Source organism: Salvelinus sp. IW2-2015, linkage group LG4q.1:29, assembly GCF_002910315.2.
Source record: "Salvelinus sp. IW2-2015 linkage group LG4q.1:29, ASM291031v2, whole genome shotgun sequence".
NCBI lineage: Eukaryota > Metazoa > Chordata > Actinopteri > Salmoniformes > Salmonidae > Salvelinus > Salvelinus sp. IW2-2015.
This window is the reverse complement of record NC_036842.1, coordinates 66,870,897-66,888,441: the sequence shown is the minus strand read 5'-3', so window position 1 is coordinate 66,888,441 and position 17,545 is coordinate 66,870,897.

The following is a 17,545-nucleotide window of genomic DNA, read 5'->3' as shown; positions in this document are numbered from 1 at the left end:
CAGCTACTAACCCTCACACATAACATTCTCTCTTACACTCAGGTCATGAGTGACTCATATCTCTTCAGCGTCAATGCCATATCTATGTTGGCTGGAGGTTGGATCGGTTTTCTCACCATGTTCCAATCCCACACTTACACTGAACAAAAATATAAAATCAACATGTAAAGTGTTGATCCCAGAAATGTTCCATGTGTTAATCCCAGAAATGTTCCACACACAAAAAGATTATTTGACTAACATTTTTTGCAGAAATTTGTTTACTTCCCTGTTAGTGAGCATTTCTCCTTTGCCAAGATAATCCATCCACCTGACAGGTGTGGCATATCAATAAGCTGATTAAACAGCATGATCATTACACAGGTGCGTCTTGTGCTGGGGACAATACATGTCCACTCTAAAATGTGCAGTTTTGTCACACAACTAAATGCCACAGATGTCTCAAGTTTTGAGGGAGCGTGAAATAATCATGCTGACTGCAGGAATGTCCACCAGAGCTGTTGCCAGATAATTAAATGTTAATTTCTCTACCGTAAGCCGCCTCCAATGTCATTTTAGAGAATTTGGCCATATGTTCAACCGGCCTCAAAACCGCAGACCGCGTGTAACCACGCCAGCCCAGGTCCTCCACATCTGGCTTCTTCACCTGCGTGATCGTCTGAAACCAGCCACCTGGAGAGCTSGTGAAACTGAGGTTTTCTGTCTGTAATAAAGCCCTTCTGTGGGGGYAAAAATTATTGTGATTGGCTGGGCCTGGCTCCCCAGTGGGTGGGCCTATGTCCTCCCAGGCACACCCATGGCTGCGCCCCTGCCCAGTCATGTGAAATCCATAGATTAGGGCCTAATGAATTTATTTCAAATGACTGATTTACTGTAACTCAGTAAAATTGTTGAAATTGTTGCATATTGTATTCATATTTTTGTTTAGTATAACTTTTTAATATGTCTGTCACTCAGTTTCTGAGTTCATGTGAGACGGGTAAAGTTAAAGAGGGGGCCAACTCCCAGGTCAAGGCCTGGGTCGGGCTTTGCATGTGCCTGCAGCATCATTCCTCACCTCTAGGATCCACCCAGTCAGGAAAAGGTGCTTTTACCATGTCTTTGTTTGCATGGACTATATGGTATCAGAGGAGATGGCTGCGCTATACTATACCAATCTTATTGCATTTTGTCTGTTCCCTCTTCTTTTAAAAATCATATAGGCTGATTGTGGTTTGATGCATGGTTATCTTATTAGATGTGTCTTCTGTCCATAAAACAGAGAAGGTATTGTCCCTGGACAGTAAGAGATGATCTGTTTTCCATCTTATTTGACAGACATATTCCGTTATTTTACATTAGCGTTACGATGGCTGTGTTATTACAGCTGTTAGGAAATCCTGACAAAAGGGATGAATTCCTACCTCTCTTCACACGTAATTGCTTTTTTAACTGTCTCCTGACAGTATCCATGGAAACATAAAAATGCCATACAGAGGTACTCTTGTTATTGCCCTTCTGAAACCTCCATAAAAATGCTAAAGCAAAAGGAAATATCACTCTCAAGGGCTAATAAGTGTTGATGTGTCAGTAATTTTTTTGCGTCAAGGACAAACCATGGACAACCCAATTATTGTTTGAACAAATAGTCACAAGAATCCTAGTGGAATCCTTTTTTTCTTCCCTGTAACAGCCAAGGTAGAGAGTACAGTACATCCAGTTAATCTATCACAGCAGGCCTCACTCCAGTAACCTGTCACATTAATGTGAGTCCATCTTTACAAGACTGAGGGGCATGCCTCTGTCATGGAATAATACGTCTTCATTCATGGAGGCCACATAATGCAGTATGTAGCGTGGGGTTATTGCCTTGYAACTAAACATTGATTAAAAAAAGTATGATGCAGATCACAGTACCACAACGAGTAATGATTTAGTCTAAACGTAAGTATGCCTACWGTACACACCCACATACTGTAAACACGCATGCACACTCACACACACTGCATTGACAAAGGGTGAGCAGTACAATTTGAGCARACTGTAGCAGCTGAGTATGTCCTTTCCCCAGTCATGTGACTGTGGACCCTGAGGTCCCTCTCCAGAGCCCTTCCTGCCTCAGTGGGGTGAGTATGCAGGGTGGGGGTTGAGGATAAGCTAAGGGGCTAGGCTCAGGCCAACTAACTGGGAGTCAAATCAGAGGCGCTCAGTTGGCACCTCATGCCTGACTGGCCCTTGACCCTGGGGGTGAGACCTCTGTCTGGGTCACGTACAGTCCTGTAACCCACTTACAACATGATGGGAGACTGTTCCTTTATGATCTGGCGTCAAATTCACCTCCAAATAGTTTCACTGTAGAGTCACTGCAGAGATTCAAAGCTGAATTTTTCAAGGTGATTTTAATAAGGCTTGATAATGTGTTTTCTGTAGTGCATTATACAGTTTACCTATTGGGAAACACTCTGGCTTTGAACACAATTGTTGCATTAGCTATTGCTCCATTTCCCATGACAAACTCATTTTGTTTACTACTGTAGTTTAAGAAGTGTTTTGGACTGGACAGCTTGCCCTACATTGGCAAATGTGTTCCTGACTCAAGTAGTCTGCCGTTAGAGACGCTATTTTTGTTCCTGTGTTTTCTTGGTTGAAACAGGAAAGTTTTCATTCCATCTCTTCCTGTCAGCATGCTTGGTACATCATGTTGCTCTTTGAGAACCTTAAAAAACGTTTTTGCTTGATGCCTTTTTACAGTTCAATTTTTACATTGTGCTCAGGTCTTGATGCAAAACTAATTTTGCTCTCGCCCAAAACTTTAATTATTTGTGTAATGCTATTTGATCCACACACTCATCAGAGTTGACATCTGATGTCTGGGGGGTGTGCTGGGTTGCGCTGCAGACATGATGTGGCGGTAGAGGGAGACTGAGAGCACAACACCTGCTTCCCTCCTAGTGACCCCCCTCCTGTGTGCTGAGAGGCGCCACAGTGCCTGGTCACTGCTCCCTGAGCCAACTCCCTATCCCCCTCTCACCCCCCTCTCGCCTCTCTGCCCTCATGCTGGCCTCCATGCTCCCTCTGTCATTCTAGCCTAGAATACTGGCGCACACAACCCCAAACAGCACCCAGAACTAACTCCACCTCTTTCAGGCCCCACTGAACCTTGTTCTGTTCATTCCCACATTTCTTGAGGATATATTTATATCGGGATATAATTTTTATAGCATCGGCAGTTAATCTAACAGTGATGTGACCAGATATATGAATGGATATAGCACAGACATATAATAGTCCCATTTGTAGTTTTATAAAGAAATGAATTGAATCTTACCTTAAATTAAAAGAGATACAAAAAAACTGCACTGCTAGAGTTGTTAATGTGTGCCGTGGGTGAGTCCATCTGCAGAAACCACAGATGGATGTATTTTTGAGCCAAGAAAGACTGTGGCGCTGTAGTTAACGTAGATGAGAAAAGACACAGTAGAACTGTGGTTTCCCCAGTGTGATGGGGTCTATTAGCTCATGGTCATGCTACACAGTATGTCATTTGAGTCTGTTACACTGGCAAACTGCCTAGTTACCCCTGTGCCTTGTTGTGCAGCCGGACCAATTACTTTTGATCTTAAGGGGACATGACATTTGTAGGTTTTGCACTCTGAAATGACTGCACATGTTAAAAGATGCATCATGCCTTTTCCCTCACAAATAATTTATTACGCTGGCCCTCAAAGGTTTACTCTATGAACTTAAAATAATAAGGTTTTAAAAATAGTTGTACTATTGTCAAATGCCACATTTAAGTGTGAGACATCTGTTTTACAATACATATGCAATACTTYTGTAATATGTAATACAATATTTAAAAATATATATATTTTAGAAATATTTTACAGATATAATAAGTGTTATGCACTGAGCATGGACTACATCTAAGTATAATAAAATAAATCTAAATGTCAAATCATGTTGAAATATCAGTTATTTTGATCAGAAACAACAATGCTAATTTGCATAACCAAGCCTGCTACAATAGCCTGCCTGCTACACCGTTCGTTGCATGTGATTTTGTAATTATGCCATTACCAAATACTTCCCATGCACTCTTTGGGCTGCTGCTGGTAGAATGAAATAGAAAATATCACAGGGCAATGCAAATGGCTATTTTGATCTGTCACCAGCCTGCATATTTRCCTCTTGTTTTCCTCGGCTAACTGGTAATGGGTACTATGATGTATTACATGTCATGTTTGCATTATAAGATATGCTGAAAGCCTCAGGTTTAGACCCATTTTATGCTTATTCAGCCATTTGAGTTGACGCCTTTCATATCCAAATTAACACTAGATTGATGAGGATGCAGTCACTAACAGTAAGACTATGCTTCTCTAGATCTGCTGATAAAATATGTTGTTACCTTCTTTTTCTGAAGACAATATGACACAGGAGAGCTAAATATATGGTGATGTATCATCTTACATTTCTACTTGTATATATTAGATACATTATACATTTTACACATAATAGAGAAAGCAGCAACAAAGAAAAAAAATACATTAATGTAGATCCAACGCTGCTCCATTGTATGTTCTGAGATGAACCAACATTATTGACAAACCCAGCCAACACTGTACCTAATCAATTAAGGCCTCTATGAGGCCCTATCAACCAGACCTAATATGCATGACATAATAGAGCCTGTGGACATGTGGAGCGGTGTGCATTTTAAAAGGTCTCGAGATATTGATCAATGGCCAACTTTAAGTCTGGATTGATAAAGAGCATCTTAGACCAGTGTTTTCTCTTCAGTTTACAGTAATAGTATATGCACATGCATAAGTACTCATATGAGCTCCATAGTAATTTCTCAGACAACACTGACTGCTTGAGGAAGCAAGTGCCCCCTGGTGGAGGTCTAATGGACCAGAAAAATACATTTTGATCCTTCAAATTGGCTGTACTACCATAACCAGCCAAAGGCTTTTTATGCCAGTTTTAGCATTAATTGGTTTAGCTAAAAAATCTAACAGAGTAACTTCTTTGAGCTAAAAGCATCTGATATTGATTTTGTAATAATGCAAACAATTAGACAAAAATGAAAGGAGAATATGGTTTGCAAACATTTCCTTCTTGTGTGCAAGGATATCTCAGTACAGATGCCAAACTGCGAAAAGGTATTCAAAAGTGCATGTCACACTTTTGAGTCATAGCATATAGAGACAGTGCTGTCAGGTTGATAGTTCATGAACAGTGCATGAGGATTCAGCGTCCCATTTTTCACATACTAAGAATACCTTTGGAGTGAGTGCGTTATTTGGAAACCTAAAAACAAGTGAAAAGCTTTCTGTAGGACAGGAATAGTTGTACCTTGCAATCTGCATTCAGGGGTCATTATATCACGAGSACAGTTCCCCTAAACTGAGGATGATGAAATCAAAAGCGTAGATGAGTAAGTCATTGCCCCTCACACACAAACAAGCAAATGAGAGGTACATAAACAAATAAACAAGGTCTTTGAGTGGGTGTCCAGCCAGATGGTTTTAATCCTGTGTGTTTCAATGTGGAGGTCACCGAATGAAAGAGAGACAGAGCAAGCATTTAATCCCATCAGCAGAACTGCATTCCCATAATGAGAAATTAATAACATGAGCATGCTTTCAGATTAAACGGAGCAGTTAGGACCATTATATCGCTTTCATCGCTGGCATTAGGGCAGCGGATCAGGATTTTTTCCCTTCCTAATCCAGCAAAGTAGGTCAATGTCTATTGAGTATTAGTGCTGTGGCTGTGATCCTGTTGTTTTAGCTCCAGGACAGGGAATTAACCCTTGGGACAGATGAACAGGATAGGGCAGAGGTTGTTGGAAGGGTAAGTTGGGGGTGGGACCTAGGGCACCCCTGGTTTGGGGTGTAAATTTAGGATGAAACTCTTCAAATCCTAACAATTCCTGACACACAGCCCCAATGCTTTAATGAGCATAGCCACAGTTCCCACCAGCGTAAACCAAATATCTACAGTACAATGACTTGTCACTATGCTCTCCCATTGACCCTTATACACACTCAGATCAGCAATACAGTAAGCACCACACTGATATGACCAACAGTCTCACTGATGGCCCTCCTTTTTCATGACATCATTGTTGAGTAGAGTAACACCAAAGACAGTACAGAATGAAGAAGGCAGAAACTTATTCTCCAATATAAATCCTGATAACGCTTGTAGGCGATGTCATGGCGACGTTGGCTAGCTAAGCTCATGAGCAAAACCACGTCATTGGGTCTGACAGTCATTTCGCACCAAACTGCGCATGTGCAGACCGTTACATCAAAGACACTCATTTGATATAAAGTTGTTTTTGACTAAAATGAAAACGTATCAGCTTGTCACTTTCACGAGGTTTAACTACTTAAGACATTGGCTTGGATCTAGGTTGTTCCTTTAGATTTCGAGAAAATGAACAACTAAGGAAGATTTTTATCACTTCTCTCATTGACTTRTCAAACCCCGGCCTGGTCTGCTTGGTCAACTTCATAAGCACTCCCTCTGGGTTCAGAAACTCTGTGGTAACACTTTAGGGAATATGCAAGGGTGGGAACTTTCACAGGAAGTAAATGTGTAAGGGAATGTCCCACTGACTATATACAGTATATGTACAGTTTGTGACGGGAAAGAACATTCCATACAATGTATGTCCTTTGGCTCATGTAGCAGATTATTCACTTGGTAAATAGCCTTTTTGTGAATAAACCAATAGAATAAAATGCTTTCTGGTATTACCAGAACTCAGTACATTTAGAATAGAAGATTTGAACAAGGTCTAGTTCTGTTCTCAGGTCAGTGATCCCATCACCAGCTGCCCATGAAGGAATAATCAGCCGCCGAGCATAAGGACCATTTAAGATCAATGTCCTTAATAACCACACCCCGGATCTCACGCCGAATGAGACGATGAGGGGGAGTCACAGGTCACGCCAGATTAGTGCAGCTTGTTTTGCTTGGCTGACTGAAGCCCCCACGTCTCACACCAGTGTCACGCTGCCGCCCCCTTCTCCTGTGAAATCTACTGTATTTTGGCATTCAAAGAAATGAGTGACAGGAGGAAGAAACACGCAGCTATTCTTACATTGGTATTTTCATTGCATATAATAGGACAGTTTTGCCAATTATTTAAAGGGGGAAAAATGAACACACATAGAACACATTTTAGATATGAGAATGTGTTGTCAATGTAGGAATGGTGAAGTTTGATCTAAGACTCCCTGCCATGAGAGAATTCAGTGGGTTAAGAACCATTGACCATTCACATCTCACTGCTGACCATGGATGACAGCTTTTTGGAGGAGCATGGGTGGAAGCAGTGGGGCTTAGATGACTCTGCTACATCTGCTTCTACCTTTCTTAGAACCCAAAGCTAGTGGCGATGGCTCCAAAGCAATCTATGATGCCATTAAAAGTGACAGCAGCTACTCTGTTTGGCCTTGTGCACACTGTCTGTTCATCCCCCTGTAACCTCTTAAAGGTGCAGGTCACTGTTTCCTCTCCATTCATTTAGAGACATACCATAGAGATAGATAGAGGACTCTAGTGCCCAAACGCCCGTTTTAGCATGGACTTTCACCATTTTGAAGTAGTCAACTGGGTGGGACATACTATGGGTTAAGGAAGGATCACATAATTCCATCCAGGTCACCAGGAGGGATCAGCCAATTAATTATACTAGTGAGCAAGCTTTCCATAACTGCAGATGGCAGTAAATTGCCAATCTTGGCTTTTATACTTGTTCAAAGAACACACTCCAGGTGGTAGTATGCACCCTTTCAGTTTGTTTGCCAATTCATAGAAGAAATACAAAAATAAAATATAGTACTTCAAAATGGAGATGCATCAATGGTGCTGCCCGTGCTCTCATAGACGCCATAATGGGACCTGGTCAGAGCGGAAGTCCCATATACTACATAGTTGGCCTAGTTCATTCAAATCTGGTGTTCAAGCGCAATAAAGGGTAAAATGCCATGAACTACCGCCTGCAGTAACTGTAGTGAAAGTTGGCTGGGTTGAATCCCTGGTGAGTTGGGATGTGCAGAACATTGTGACCCTAAATATATCAGTTTGGCACATTTAGCCAACTGTCTGTTTACACGCCACATTAGAGAAACTGGAGAGAAAGAGAGTGAGAGAGTGAGAGTGAGAGTGAGAGAGAGAGAGAGAGAGAGAGAGAGAGAGAGAGAGAGAGAGAGAGAGAGAGAGAGAGAGAGAGAGAGAGAGAGAGAGAGAGAGACTAGAGCGAGTGAGAGAGAGAGAGACTAGAGGCAGTGAGAGAGGAGAGAGAGAGACTAGAGCGAGTGAGAGAGGAGAGAGAGAGACTAGAGCGAGTGAGAGAGGAGAAGAGAGAGATAGAGCGAAGTGAGAGAGGAGAGAGAGAGGGGAGAGAGACTAGAGGGAGAGAGTGGGAGAGAAATATGAAAGAGAGTGGGAGAGAAATATGAAAGAGAGTGGGAGAGAAATATGAAAGAGAGTGGGAGAGAGAGACTAGAGAGAGAAAGAYAGAAAGAGAGTCATATCTCTTTTTTCTCTTATCAAAAGACAATGCTACTTCAGCACTTATTCAGCACATCCTCTGTAGCAGTTGGCATTACTGATACACAATACAACCCTCATGACAAACAAATCACCTACAATGTGTTTACTACTGATTGTTAAGGAGATGTATTTAGAAACACTTCTTGCTGTGTTGATTACTCAAACTACCACAGCATTTGAATATTAAGCTTAATAATAATGTTACTTCCTTACACAGGGTTATGATCAAAGCAGGCATATGATATGTCAATGGTTTTTCAGATCCAACTGGGTACAGCTGAATGGTTATGGTAATGCTAAAAGCTACCATGATTCATGCATTAAAGGGGCAGACTGGCATGTGTTAACTGCAGGAAAGGATTTGGTGCTTATATTGATCCATACACAGATGACTTGTATCAGGCAGCAGTTTTGAATGTTGAAGCATTGTAAAGGTTGTATACTAATAGATTGTATTAATTGCTTAGACCTAAATGACAGAATACTAAAAGGGTGGATGATGACCATTTGAGGTATGAAACCATATGGACCAGAGCAATGTGAGATCAAAACATTTTCTAAAATACCATTTGTAGACCAATGATACTGTAAAATAGTCCCATCTTGGTACTGCATATTTCTGTGCTGGTGTCAAACACATATTGGAAAAAAGTAATGTCTTAGTTCTCCCAACTCTTCAATAACCTCTGTTTTTCTTCAGCATCAGACATGGTAATAATTAATTGGCTCCATGATACTATTATTATCCGTCATCAGAAATGTAGTTACTGCAACATGATTACATTGCCGCAGTGTTTTCCAACAAGTCACCGACTCATGGGAGTGGTGATATAATGTAGACTTGTGTATACAAAAGATTAGTTGTGTTTGCAACTTGAACAGTTGAAAGCATATACAGTGTGTGTCTCCTATCGTCTAGCTTTGCAATATAGAGATGTCAGGATTTTGTTGACAGTTGAGTGGATGATTGGCACCCCAATTGGTTTTCAGGGATGTACAGAAAGAGAGACTCTGGAAACAGTATAACGCCACTGGGTGATCCTAAACGTTAAGCTTTTAAATCCCCTCATAAAGTTGGCTTTCTTAGACTTATAATCTCACAAGAGTTAAAACTTTCAGGAGCATACTGCATAGGRGCGACAGGCACTTCAGTTTTGTTTTATATTTGGTTTTTCAGTATGTAACTCTCTTTTACAGTATATTCCAAAATATTCCACAACCACTAGAGAACAAACCTCTGGATATGTGCTGGTCCAAATACACAAACCCTGATAGGACAAAAAGATTTTGGAGATTGTCAACAATGTATTACATTTAAAACTCAGCCAGGTTAAATAAACAGTGACCTAAAGTTCAATGTTTGTTATCCGTTTTATTATCTTGTATTTCTATGGAATTTCCCCCAATCTCATTTTATAGTCGAAAAACCATCTAGATTCTGCCGAACGTGAAGAAATACTAGCCAAGCCCCTTAGGATGAGCATGTTTGAAGGACGTTTCCTCAGAAACAATTGAGTAAGGCTGGCTCATGGGAATTGTTGTAAGTTAATTACTCTACTGGTTAAATTTTAGGCTACTCAGGTCGATGACCTCAGCCTCAGATAATCTGACCGGGCCTTCTTTACAGAGTGCAGTGGGTGACAGACAACACCACAACAGATACCATACACACTAATCAGGTACGAACATCACTTATTTGCAAACCTGTTGATGGTTATGAGAGTATTTATCAAGTTAGATTCTATTAGCAAAGGACATTTCTGTCACATTGACTGATACATCTCCACTGTAACAGAGAGGAGTCATTCAGAAATTACAGAGAGTGGAATGCAGTTGAGCACACTGTCATGGCATGCTGAATCATCTGTTAAATTGGGACAGGAGTACTGTAGATACTAATCCGAGGAGTTGGTGGGCACCATGACACTACACATCTCCACTCCTCAACCTGTAGAGGGCAGTGAAGACACACGGCACAGCCTGAACCATACAGTCCTCTGCTCTGCTCCCTGCCGCATGCCCTGTGCTAATGTTACAGCAATGCTGTTAATGCTTACAGAAATTATAAAAWGCTAAGATATTAATGCCTTCAAAACATTTAGCTTCAAAGCCAGGAGTGTTGTCTGCAACAATTTATTTATTTTTGGAGGTCAAAATAGTATGTCAGGTAATTAAATGAATCACTTTTCATTTAGAATTTTCTGTAATAACAGTAATACTTATTTCAATAACTAATTATTTTGAATTATTTGAAATATTTTCTCCTAAAATGTACTTTCACACTTTTACACTCCATCCTCTGTTGATGGTGATTAAAGCTGCATTACATTAAGCTGACAGAAACTGTTTGTATTATTGCTTTTATGGAGTGTCTTTTTTTTACATTTAAAGTCCACATATTTCACAAAGACTAAAGTAAGATAAGACTGAGTTAAAATAAAGAAGGGGGAAAGAGAAACTGACAGTATTTAAAGAATTCTCGCAGCTCAATTTAAATTCTCAAAGCTCAAGCCCAACCAAATCTTTCAATGCCAATGCTACTCTCTGTCTCTCCATCCGTCTCTCGCCCTCTCTCTATTCCTCTATTACTGTCTCACACACACGCAAGCACACACCCAGCTTTATTTTTGTGAAATTTCAGGACTTTTTGAGGAGTCCATTTTTTTGACCATTAAATCCTATTTTCCCTAACCCCTACTGCTAACCCTTAACCTTAACTCTAACCTTAACCACAAAAACCCTATCCCTTAACCTAAGCCTAACCTTAACCCTAACCCTAACCATAACCACAAAACCCTAAACCTAACCCTTAAGCTTAAAATAGTATTTTAACAAATTCAGGACATGAAAAAAGTCCTGACTTTTCAAAAAAGTTATTGTTTTCCTATCTTGTCAGGACATTCATGTGAATTGTTAGAACATTGGGGTCCTGATAAGGTAGGAAAACAAGTACACACACACATACACACACAGACACACACACACACTCTAGACACCTTGTGTGTACAGAACTCTTTGTGTAGACTACATTGAGGATATCAGCTCACTGTATACGTACACACATAGACGCTGTGTCACTGTGACGCACTGCTCGCTGCTTGGTCACTTGTGTCAGATGATCGTTGCACGTCACTCAGGGACAGAAGGTCCAGGGATCAAATCCTCCTTGGTACTTCAGACACACTGAGCCCAGATTCCCATCCAGCATAATGTGCAGGATTAGCGGCATATTAACAGGACATGGGCCTAATTGTTTCCTGGCTGTTTGTACATGCTGTAGACGAAGTGAGCAAGTCTACTGGGCTGGCTGGAAGCATATACTGTATATAGTGCTAAAACCATTAGCACCATACCATGTCTCTATCACAAACTAGTCATACAGATACATGTTGAGCAAACGCTTGCCTTCCTGTGATTCATCTTTACAGCATGTTGAACGCTCATGTACATGTGTCACCTCTAGGTACACAAATCAGTGCTGCTGTGTTTTCTGATTGCAATGGTATCTTTTATATCCAGGGAGACCATCCACTGCCATTGTCTATAGGTTGTTCTGTGTAATGACACCCAATTTCATCACACTTGTGGTCAGGTTCTTCATTCATCTTACACAATACTGGGCTATTATTGTGAAGTGGAAACGTCTAGGAGCAACAACGGCTCAGCCGCAAAGTGGTAGGCCACACAAGCTCACAGAACGGGACCGCCGGAGTGCTGAAGTGCGAAGTAGCTAGTAAAAATCGCCTGTCCTCGGTTGCAACACTCACTACCGGGTTTCAAACTGCCTCTGGAAGCAACGTCAGCACAATATTTGTTCGTCGGGAGCTCCATGAAATGGGTTTCCATGGCCGAGCAGTCACACACAAGCCTAAGATCACCATGCGCAATGCCAAGCGTTTGCTGGAGCGGTGTAAAGCTCGCCGCCATTGGACTCTGGAGCAGTGGAAAAACGTTCTCTGGAGTGATGAATCATGCTTCACCATCTGGCAGTCCAACGGACAAATCTGGGATTGGCGGATGCCAGGAGAACGCTACCTGCCTCAATGCATAGTGCCAACTGTAAAGTTTGGTGGAGGAGGAATAATGGTCTGGGGCTGTTTTTTATGGTTCGGGCTAGGCCCCTTAGTTCCAGTGAAGGGAAATCTTGACACTACAGCAGACAATGACATTCTAGATTATTATTATTTATTTCAACCCCATCGAACACCTTTGGGATGAATTGTAACGCCGACTGCGAGCCAGGTCTTATCACCCAACATCAGTGCCTCACTAATGCTCTTGTGGATGAATGGAAGCAACTCCCCACAGCAATGTTCCAACATCTAGTGGAAAGCCTTCCTAGAAGAGTGGAGGCTGTTATAGCAACAAAGGGAGGACCAACTCCATATTAATGCCCATGATTTTGGAATGAGATGTTCGACAAGCAATTGTCCACATACCTTTGGTCATGTAGTGTATATTAACCTGACAGTCAGCACTTTGGAGAGAGGGTTGTTGTGTCACATAATGAGCTGTTAAGAGTAGAAGATAGGAGACAGGCTTAGGTCATCATGGCAATCCTCCAAACACCTTTTAAACAGGGTTTGGTAATTGATCAACAACAGCGCCTGTTATTTATATTTTATGTTCATGGCAAAAAGGCATTCTGCATAATTACTCTACTGTCTTTTAGTATCTACAAAATGTGCACATTCAGTACTATTGTAAAGCACACCAGTATATCATATTAAGTCATAAATAACGTGCCAATGGAATTAATTAGTTGTATAAGCAGCCCCCCCCCACACAGTGTTTTACATTTAACTATGTCAGCAATTATTTATGCACACCTTAAACATGCATTTTTCAGGTGGGCACTTTTTTTCTGAGCGATTATCTAGAAATCACTTGTAGATTTGAAGTAGGAGGCAGATTTTAGGCTTATCGTGGCATACCTTTTTTTATTAAATTTTTTATCTCAGTTTGCTATGTTTGGCCAAGGTAGAGCCACTGGTCCCAATATTTCTCACATATCTTGTATAATGCAGGTCTTATACTAAGCGATATTGACTAGTAATATGTACTGTTTCAATAAAATCATGACTATTGAGAGCATAGTTAAATCAACATAGATGACTTAAGCCATTTTTTTTCCTTTACAATATTCTTAATACGTGTTATGTCATCCTTGTGACCAAGCACAGAGCCCCCAAGTGTTGACTGTGTAGTACTGGGCACATCTATAATTACACAATTCAAAAGTGTCATTGTAACACTGGGAATCCATACCATCACCATTTGCAATCCTCCATCAATATTTACTGTTACTTCAAAATGAGGGAAACAATTTTACCTCAGTATTTTTTTTATTCTGTACATATTGGGCCCACTGTACTGCCTGCTGAAAGACAGAGGTGGTAATACCAGATAGAAACAATAGTGTGACAAATGATTGTGCATTTTCCTTTAGTATTATCATTTAAAACTACTCAAAGTAAAATGGGAAGTACTGTGAGTTGGAACAAAGTCACGACTGTAAACACCTTACAAAAAGAAGTAGCTTCTGTCTTGGCTTCTGTCTTACAGCAGTGCACCAGACCCAGGTCAAATACATACATACCAGTTTGTAATACTTTCAAATACTTGAGGTGCACTTGATTTTAGCATTCCTGGCAATGAAACGAATGGAATGGTCCCAAAAGTGCAATCCCATAGATATACTATACAAAATAGTCAGCAATCTATTTTGCAACTCTGTATCTAGAATTGCCTAGTTTTCCCGGCCCTCCATACATCAGCATCTCCTCTGACTAGATTTTGCACATGTGCTAACAAGCTCAGGGTTTGTAGGGTTATGGAGGCATACACTGGCATCTGAATCAAATGCATTTTTAAAAAACATACAAAATGTTTGTATGTCTTACATTTTCTGTCTTTTGTCTGGTTTTTCCCATCTCTTTTTTAATAAATAAGAGATGGAGTCTTTGATGGCTGCTCAACAAAGAAAGAGCTGTCTTCAGCTGTAACCTCTCCTCACCAGAGTCTGGAACATGACACATGTCAGCCTATGATAAATGGTGCAGTCTCAGTAATTTCACCAGGAATGCCCTTGAGATGCCCAAGACCCTGATCGCAAATGTTATTGTTGAATTAAACCATAAAAAGAAATCCTTTCCCCCCTTGACATGATAGAAAKCACACCAAAAAAGAAAAAGATAATAACGTATTTTTTTCTTCCTTTCTCAGCATTAGGTTTATTGCTGGAGTGTGTAACAGGAAGAGTGATAGTGTGTGTGTGTCTGTTTCTGTGTTTAACACAATTATGTATTTCATTAGAATTAGTGGTTTAACGGTAGCAGCTTTCCTTTTGATTACTGGTAAATGGAACATTTTTAAAGGTGCACTATGCGGAAATCGCTCTGCCATTTCCTGGTTTCTAAAATTCTAATAGTTCACCAATTTCAGTTTATGTGACAAAACAAGCAAGTATAGTGTTGAGAATTATTGTACCATCCAAACCGCTGTGAAATATATTTTCCATAACCAAAATATTGTACTTTCAGCTGTTAGAAGCTGGTGTACAAAACCGAAAGTAAAAGACCTCAAAAATGAAACTTAAAGAACGGGAAGCATAGAAAAAACACACAGAGCAGATCTACRGCTTCTTAGACTTGCTTTTAATGAGAATGACAGATCTATAACTCACATTCTATGTGAATGTGGTCAGGTTGCCCAAAGACTTTGCAGCTTTAAAACTTTGCAGCTGAAGTACCCTTCCTCATGGTACTTCAGTCTAGTTCAGTTTGGTGCATTTTGTTATAACACTGTTTAACCATAACAGACCTCTGTGATTAGATGCTAACCTGGTGTAGTGAGTTATAACACTGTTTAACCAAAACAATTGCATTTGATATGCCCACTCATATGTTTCTTATATTCTTTCTCATATTTCATCATCAACTAATGTTTTACTGTATTTTTTTAAGAGAATCTATTGAACTGTGAATGTTGATTCAAGTGCCTTTGTGTTCAAGAGGAATTGCCAATTGAAATGTTGTTAGTGATAAACCATGGGCTATCCCTCATGGCGGCAGCCCAGTCATAATGATAACAGATTTAAAAAAAAAAAATTTTTTTATCACCAGTGGTTTACTTAATGGAACATACCTCACATTCCCATTTGTGGTGATTTGCCAGGTAATTATTCCAAAAACTACAGCTAAACTATCCTCTGTGCTATCCCTTCAGTCCTTTGACAAATAGAACTGTGGAATATTTTTAATTGGGAGGGAAGACACTGCAGATGTATTAGGGCTGGGATGGAAAACGGATGAGGCCGTCAAGCGGCGCGGCAGGGAGCAGCGGAGCTCAGTCCCCCATCGCCCAGCCCTATCCATAATGCCACGAGTGTGCCACATGCCTCCGCTGTCATCCACACAGTGCCACAGAGGCCCCCAGGGGACAGAAGAAGACCTCCCTGTCCAACACTAGGGTTCAACCTCTCATTGGCACAGCTTGGCTTTTCCCCATTTAGAGAACCTTTACAGCCACAAGGACTTGTCATACTGAGCTTACAAAAAACATCCTCCACTCATACTGCGGACTTCCACTACYAGCAATAGAGACCAATCTAGAGACCAATGATACACCAACCTAAGACCACACATCCACTGGACAGAGAACAACATGCTAATTTAGTAGACACAGAATGTTTCTACCAAGCTCTGTATTGGTCATTTCTCATAAGCAGGAGACAGTGCTCCAGATTCGAAGTTGGTCAAAGAGGTCCTCTTTTGAAATATAGCCCCAATTTGGTTATGACTGTTCAGCTGGCTGCCTTCAATTTTATACCTGCAAAGTTTCAATCTAGGCCTTCTCTACCTCCTTTAACATTCAGTGCCCCCATCCACCCTCCCCCACATTCTTCTCCTTTTCTTTTCGGGATTACTCGTAGAGACTGCTCTTGTGCTGTTATTTTCAACCCTGGTGGACTGGGGGTTTGGTATGTATTCTGGAAATACTTTGAAGAAAAGCAAAAAGGCAGCAATTTTCTGCTTGAATATCCCTCTGACTAAATCCATTGATCATCCTTGGGGTTCCTGAGAGAGAGGGAGTGAGATGGAGAGGCGTGTTTTATCCTCTAATAACTCCTACCCTCACCCCTTCCTGCCTCTCCGTTGTTGTGTTGTTGTTGGTCACACCTCTGCTCTGTTCCTTGGAGAGCCGGTGAGATTGAAGTTATTTTATGCTTCAGCTCCCCGGGCCCCAATTTGAAAACTCTGCGTGTCAGTTTTCTCACGATGCTGTCATATGGCAAGGAGCATATAAGGCTCTGGCAAAGAGCATTGTGTATTTTTTCTCTAGTTTCTGTGGCGGAGGCATCTGGTGGAGGATTCTTAGTGTGTGACATCTAGATCAAGTTAAGAAAGCTAACTTCAAGTTTGGATGTGGGATTGCATGCAGCCATTAATAGTATGGAGTTCAGATTACTTCCATGTACCATTCAGTCAAATGTGCTTCCTTTGCTATTCTGTCTTTTTGTGCAATCATTTGTCAGCAATCATCACATTTTGTTAAGCAGTAGTTAGTTTATTGAAGTGTTTCCTGTGCGCTCTAAATGACTACCTTGTTTTTTCTCAGGTTTTGACTAGCGATTAAACTTTGTGCACATTGAAACATGAAGAATCATCTGCATGTTGATTGGGGAAGATTTATAGGGGCCTCTGTGTGCTGGTTTGTAGCTGCTGTCGCAAATGATGGAGATTACAGTATGAGTTAAATGTTCTTTACCACTGAGTTATGAAAACAACTGAGTCTGAAAATCTATATTTTTGAGGTAAACTGTCTCTCCTTGACAAGGGGTGAAAGGTAGGTGGGGTTGGGGTAGCGTGCATGATTGTAGTGTGGTGGTAGCATTCTGATGTCAGGGTCATAACAGTCAGTCCTGTCCTGCACGGTTGGCACAGGCACCTCTCAGACACCTGCCAGCATGCTCTGCCTCCTGCAGACT